This window comes from Arvicola amphibius, chromosome 11 (genome assembly GCF_903992535.2).
Source record: "Arvicola amphibius chromosome 11, mArvAmp1.2, whole genome shotgun sequence".
Classification (NCBI taxonomy): domain Eukaryota; kingdom Metazoa; phylum Chordata; class Mammalia; order Rodentia; family Cricetidae; genus Arvicola; species Arvicola amphibius.
The window spans coordinates 123,889,528-123,896,847 of record NC_052057.2 but is presented as its reverse complement, the minus strand read 5'-3'; positions in this window follow the sequence as shown (position 1 = coordinate 123,896,847).

Sequence of the window (7,320 nt, the reverse complement as noted above, 5' to 3'; positions counted from 1 at the left end):
CACACATATGAGAGAGAGGAAGTAAAATGTAATAAATTTTTAATGAATAAAACAATATCAACCCAAAATATATTACTTTTAAATTTTGAATGTAGGAATATTTATCAGACATTTAACTCTGGAAACAATGCTATTACAGTAATTTTAGCACTCCTGGCTTTTCATGAATTCTCTTTTGTTGGAATATTCTTAAGAAGTTTCTGTCGTTTTTATAGTCTCCTGCTCCTATATCTATTCATCAATACATTGCATAAACACCTGATGTGAATTATGCATCTGTAAAGTTTACTGCTAATAAACCAGGTATCCCATTGGAACACAATAAAATTGTGTAAAAAGGTGACATGATCAGTCTGATGGTGTACTATGAAACCCCATAAAATGTTGCTGCATATTTCTCCGATGATACGGAAGACAAAGATGAATTAATGATATTACAATGGAGCCGTCGGTGAAGTGGTAGAGTAAGACTGAATAGAGGCGATGATCTCAGAGGGTGTAAGTCAGGATTCTGGTCAGATGGCAGACATACTCCTGACTCATCCAGCCTCTTGAAAGCAGTAGGATTATGAGTTATGGCTAGTGACTCAGATTTTCCTCAGGGCAACACAGGTAAGAGAATCGTAGAGTAGGAAAGGGTCTCATAAATCCACAACACATATTGCCTATGTTACAGCAATAATATAGCAGGCTTGTGGCAGGATTTAACGGATGCCTGGGGTGGGAAAGAACTAAAATCATCAATAGTTACAGACATTTTTGAGTTCTGTTTCATCTCTGTTTCCAAAAATCACTCCATGGTTCATGCTAAGATTTCACCCACAAATTTCAGACTCCACAGTTAAAGATTCATTCTTTTGTTCTTGATTAGTCTGTTTTGACTTTTTAGTGTGTGGCAGTGGTTCCTAAGTATTAGATGTAGGGCCTTGTTCAAGTATTCTGTTACTGAGTTGCTATCTCCACTTCTCTCTTTTTACCTTTTATTTATTCACATGAAGTTGTCAGTCTTGAATTTCTTGTGCAGCCTAGGCAGGGCTTGAACTCATTATTCTCCTACTTCAGCCTCTTGTGAAGCTACAATTTTGGGCTGCACTCCTAGGCCCAATATTTCTATCTAATTCTTAATACTAGTCTTTAGGAAAACATTAAGCTTTACACCTTTTAGGGTACTAATTAGTCAAGTAACTAAGAATAATGGAAAAAACAAAAATAGATCAAAAACAATGGAATAGACCACACAACACAAAAGTACACCAATTTTCCCTTGTAACTCATGCTATCCCTACGAACTTTAAAATGCAAATGTGTCTTACAATAACCATAGTCATGAAAATTTTATTAAATGTTTACTATGAGCCAGACATTGCTCAGTGCTTTGCCTTCTTCACTTATGTGTTAAATTATGAAGTGTCAAATGGTATTCTTATTCATAGGCTAAAACAACAAAAAAATAAGTAATACTCCTGCTTTAGAATGTACATACTAAAGGGAAAAGCAAAAATAATATATCAAAGGGCTACGCTGGATACAAATCAAGAAAGTAATGGAGAAAGCATGATCTTATTTAGTACAAAAGCTTAAGAAATACAAATGAAAATCAGGCATGGTGGCATACACCTTTGATCTCAGCAGAGGCAGACAGATCTCTACAATTTCAAGACCAGCCTGATCTACATAGCATCCAAGAATAACCAAGGCAATATAGCAAGACCTTGTCTTTAAAAAAATATTTTTAAGAAGTACTAATGAAAGCTATAAGCCTCTAAGAAGTTAAGTGGCTAACTCAAAGTCACTCAGCTAATGACTGAAGAAGCAGAGCCCACTACCCTCAGAGACTTTTCTCATAACTATTTTGTGATTCTCATGGCTGTTTTTATCTAATTATATTCATTACTTGATGAAAAAAAGTGCAAAGGGAAAGAGATTATCTTGGAATTTTTAAAGAAGGTAACCCACAAAGTGATAGCACTGTTGCCAGGCATGGCCCTCTCCCCCGCAGCCCGCAGCCAATGCACTGTCAGCACTTCTTGGGTGGCCCTGTGCCATTCTCACTGAATGAGATCCAAGGCTTCGGACAATTCAAGAAGATATTCTAGCTCTGAGCTACATCCTCAGTCCAGTTTCTTATCTGTTTTTTGATTTTCCACTGGATCATGGTTGCTTGACAAAAGTGACTAATTTCTTTATTCTGATAGTCATAGTATTAAGCACAGTCCCCAGACAGTTGGTCACTAAGTGGCTGCTGAGCAAATACATTAGTTATTAATGTAGAATTTGACAGAAGCTTAGCTTCTCCCCTTACCTTGTGTGTGTGAGAGAGAAGAGAGAGAGAGGGAGGGAGAGAGAGAGAGAGAGAGAGAGAGAGAGAGAGAGAGAGAGAGAGAGAGATCAGAGATTAAACCCAGAACCATTGTAAATGTTGAGCTACATTTGAAACACATAAAAATTCACTTTTTAAAAAAGCTAAAATTAGAAGAGAGTTTTAAGACAATCCTCTTAAGTAGTCCTTACTCCAAATGTCCTTTCCTGTGGTCTCAATATTTAACAAAACATAACAACCCATAGTTGGTTTTTACACCTGTGACCCTTTACTCAACTTCTCTAATCCTCGATATCTTTATAACACAATAGTAAAATGCAAGTAATGAAGACATATGACATTTTGTGATGTGAGGAGTAGAAATAATAATCCATATTACATTCTTAGATATGTGCTTTGTACATGATCATTACTATCAATCATCACCATCATCATCGTCTTAGATACTTAGCATAAGCTTAAAATTACAGCATCTTTTCTGAAAATTTTTTAAGGAAATAAATCATTGTTTAACAATTTTATGAACTAATAATGTTACACACGCATTATTTCTCTCAATGTCTACCTTATGTTTAAAGTGTTAAAAAAAAAGCAACTCCAAAGAAATAAAGCTAAGAAGTTTAAAACTGAAATTGTATATGGTGGATTGACATTTTGGCATGGTCATCCATGGAGAACCACTTAAAGAAGTTCACTTGCCACTCAAGTGAGAAGAAGGGCTGAGTGCTAGTCCATAGATAAGCCATTAGTGGTTTCAAACATGGAAACATGACTAGATGCATAATTGTTCAAACAAACCACACTTCCTCAGGTCAGCAATGACCTGGAAGAGCTGTCTGCCCTGTCTCTAAACAAGGGATCATTTTGCCTAAGGACACTTGAATTTTCTGATTAAGTAGAGCTTACAAGATAAGAAGCAAAGCAACAAACTAGAAAATTTAAACACGTTATTGTTGAGTGATTTCTCAGTGAGCTGGCAAAGTTCTACAAGCTGATGTTTTGGGCACCTATCCTATAATGATAGTAGCATTTTCCTTTCAGGGGGAAGGAGAGTTGCCTGAGACACTCTTCCCTTGTTGCTATTCCTGGTTAGAGTTTCCCATTCAGGAAAAATGAAGTTCAGATTTGTGTAAGAAAATTTTATTGAAATAGCATTCTTGCCATATTTATAACTAGAGAGGTGGAGCATCATGGATTGGGAATATCATAGGTGTCTGGTCCTCCTGGATTGCAGGGCATTCCGGCTACACACAAAATTAACACTACTGTGTTAAGAAAGGTGGTGAAAAATTAAGTTTACTTAAGAAATACCTCTACCCATCCCATGTTACAAGAATCTCATAATGACAGATGGAAGATAGATCTGGGAGGAATCTCTAGACATGGAAATGTTTTATTGATTCAAAATGGCTATGGCTCTCCTGTGAGCAACTAAGCATATTGCTGAGTTTTTTTTTTTTACTGAATTTTAGTGCAATGGATACCTCTCTTGTGTAGCCTTTAAAATTTTTGATTTATATCCATTATTCTACAGATTATGATCCCTGCTATATATTATGAACATTTTTAAAGTATACTGTAATAGTCTTTGGAAACTAGTACCTGCATTGGTTTCTGATAAAAAAAAGAGTTCATCTTAATTGTCAAACTGATTGGATTGAGAGATGACTAGTAGAGTAGCAACTTCTATCTGTTGTGTCTGGGATAGATTTTCAAAGGCAATTAGATCACAAGATCTCACTCTACTCAGTAGATCAATCCTTTGTCAAGTTTACAATATGTTACCCTTAATAAGTAATGGTGAAGAGTAGAAGATGGGGTTTAGTGAGAGGAGTCTCTGGGGAGACGTTCTTGAGGCTATGATTTTGCCTTCTTTCCTTCCTGTAACTCTATTTCCACAATGAATCCTCTCCGCCACAGAGTGCCTGCTTTGTCCTGCCCTCACTACCATGATGAATCCTCTGAAACCACAAAAAGGAATCTTTACTCCTATAAACTGCTTTTCTTGAAGATGGTAGTGCACAACAACAAACTTTCTTTGTGTAAAATCTCCAAGAAAAGGAGAACAGATTCCTTGATATTACTAGGCAGTTATGAGCTGGCCACCCATTTGGGTGGAAACTAAACTCAGGCCATCCACAAGAGGAGGGCAATCTCTTAACCACTGAACCATCATGAATACATTTCTGAAAATATTATTTTACCAGTGCATGTGAAATAGTGTTGTTTATTAAATGAAACATTTCCTTTCAAGTTTGTATGGATGCCCAGTCTACTGGAATCATTCTTTATTTGAAAGTTATTCCTTGGTGGTAATTCCTTGTGAGTGTTTGTTCTGCATGGATTAAATTCACTAATTTCGAACCGGGCAGTGTTGGCACATGCCTTTAATCCCAGCACTTGAGAGGCAGAGGTAGATGGATCTCTGAGTTTGAGGCCAGCCTAGTCTACAGAGCGAGTTCCAGGACAGGCTCCAACGCTACAGAGAAACCCTGTCTTGAAAAAAAAAATCACTAATTTCTGAATGATCACTTTGGAGTTGTGGAAATCTGTGCTTCATATTTATTTGTTTAAATTGGATACATGAAAGAACCAACGTCCTTTCTAATATTTTCATTTGGTGATGATTTTATTGGTGGTTATTTAAAAGTTGCTTTTATATTTATAGTAAAAATTTCACCTCTGATATTACACTTTGATCAGCACAATGGTACCTTTCTTTTCTTGCCACATTTTGGTCTTTGGGTGATTTCATATAATCATCAGTTTCACTTATTTTCTTTCTGTTTTTCTTCATCACAGTGCATGTTGGTAGCTTGATTTTCCTCTTTTTTATTTGCTAATGTTGGGCTATAAGTTTTCCTGTGGAGGCTTGAACAAACAAAGAAGCAATTAATATACTTTTGGATTTGTGGGGTTCTTACAGGAGTATAGACAGTGTTTAAATGCAGGATGACAGGTCACTCAAATGCAGCTGAATCACTGAAAAGTTTGTGAGCATCCAAGTGAGTGATGGAAAAATAGGTTAAATAAGAAAAACTAACCATGGAATTGGGCATGTTTCAATGAGCCTCACTTAACAGAGAATTTGTCTGAAGCCAGGAAGCACTCAATCTTTCGTTGTGTTCTCTGATGCAGGGAAGGAAGCAGTGGATGCTCACAAACTATGATGTCTGTGAGTAAACCCTCCTAAGTACAATTTTGATCTGCATGTTTATGCCAATGTACCACTACATCAAAGCCATGGAACCAAGTTTCATCCAATGAAATACTACCAAGTTAAAATTACAACTTTCAGATCCATGTAAGGGCCTATGTTTTCTCTTCCATGTGCTGAAGATGGTAGTGCACAACAACAAACTTTCATTGTGTAAAATCTCCAAGGTCTGAGAATCACTTGGTATAGGAGATAGCTCACCCTAGGCTCCAGATACAACAGCATAGCCTGGGCATTGCTGCCAATAGGAGACACCCTTCCCTTTGAATGATTATTTCCTCTTGTCACATCCTATGCCATAGATAATGTCTTTAAATTGTGCTACAGAATACAGAGCATTGAGAAATAAAGGAAAAATAAACAAAAAATAATTCACTATGTTAACTTTTAGCTATTTCTTCCAAGTTTTCCTTCTGGAGAGAGGAGAGAGGCTTGTAAGACTCAGAACATAAACTTCTACTTAGGAAGCTCCTCAAATTTACAAGCTTCCAAGGCCCTTAAGCAGACAAGTCTCTCGTTGGCCAAGCTGTCTGGAAGTTGTGCAAGGATCTCTATGGGTGCAGCTTTCCTGAGTCATCTTCCATACGATAGGGGGCTTTTCAGTGATTCAGCTGCATTTTAATAAAAAAATAAAAAATAAAAATAGAAAAAAATTAGAAGAAAGTACTTCTTTTTGACAGGGTTTTAAAGATGACATGTTTTTATGCATGTGACTATTATACATTTAGGATTGTGCTTGAAAAACTGCAACCAACTAGGAAGTGTTATCGGAATTTTGTTGTTGTTGTTGTTTTTGCTTTTGTTTTTTTTTTTGAGATAGGTTTCTCTGTGTAGCCCTGGCTGTCCTGGAGCTCACTCTGTAGACAACGCTGGCCTTGCACTCAAAGATCCTCCTGTTCCTGCCTCCCAAGTGCTGGGATTAAAGGCATGCACCAGACTACCTGTCTAAAACAGCTTCTTTATTAACCAACGGTATTCACAGAATAAAAAGGGGAATCCCACATCAGTTTTCATTGCCCCTTTCTTCATAATTAGAAAAAAATTAGAATATAATATACTTTCAATTTTATCTTTCTTGAACTCAAATACATTTAGATATAATAGTTTTTATTTAGAGTGTGAGCTTGTTAAAATTGCTGTCACTAGTTTATAAATATATATTTCCATCTGGATGAATGGAAAGATAGATAATAAGGATGATGAAGATAAATAGATGATAGATAGATGATTGATAGATAGATAGATAGATAGATAGATAGATAGATAGATAGATAGATAGATCATAGATAGATAGACTGATTGATGAAATAAAATGTCTTCTGTATGGGTTTGCAGTAACTTTTAAATGCTTTTTGAAATTTTTATCATTGCTTAACTTCTTCATATTATCCTGTAACAGTAAAACAACAAATAATACTACTTGAAAACTTGTTTATTATACAAATTACACTGTATATCACTGTATATTTTAGACTTACATCATTGAGTATCACAGTAATGCTAACCACCAACTTGGCAGAATCACTTGGGAGATGGGCTCTGGAGAATTATCTTGATTCCTGTCCACTGTGGTTGGCACCACACCATTATTCCTTGACTAGGTTCCTGAATTGTATCAGTGAAGGAAGGGATAGAGCAGCAGCATGCATTCACTGTTCTCTGCATTCCCACTCTGGATGCAATGATTTACGCTTTTAAGATTCTGTGGCCTTTACTTTCTCATCGTAATGTAGAAAAATATAGAAGAGCTTTTTTTCTTATGTACCAAATCTGTAGTGATGAG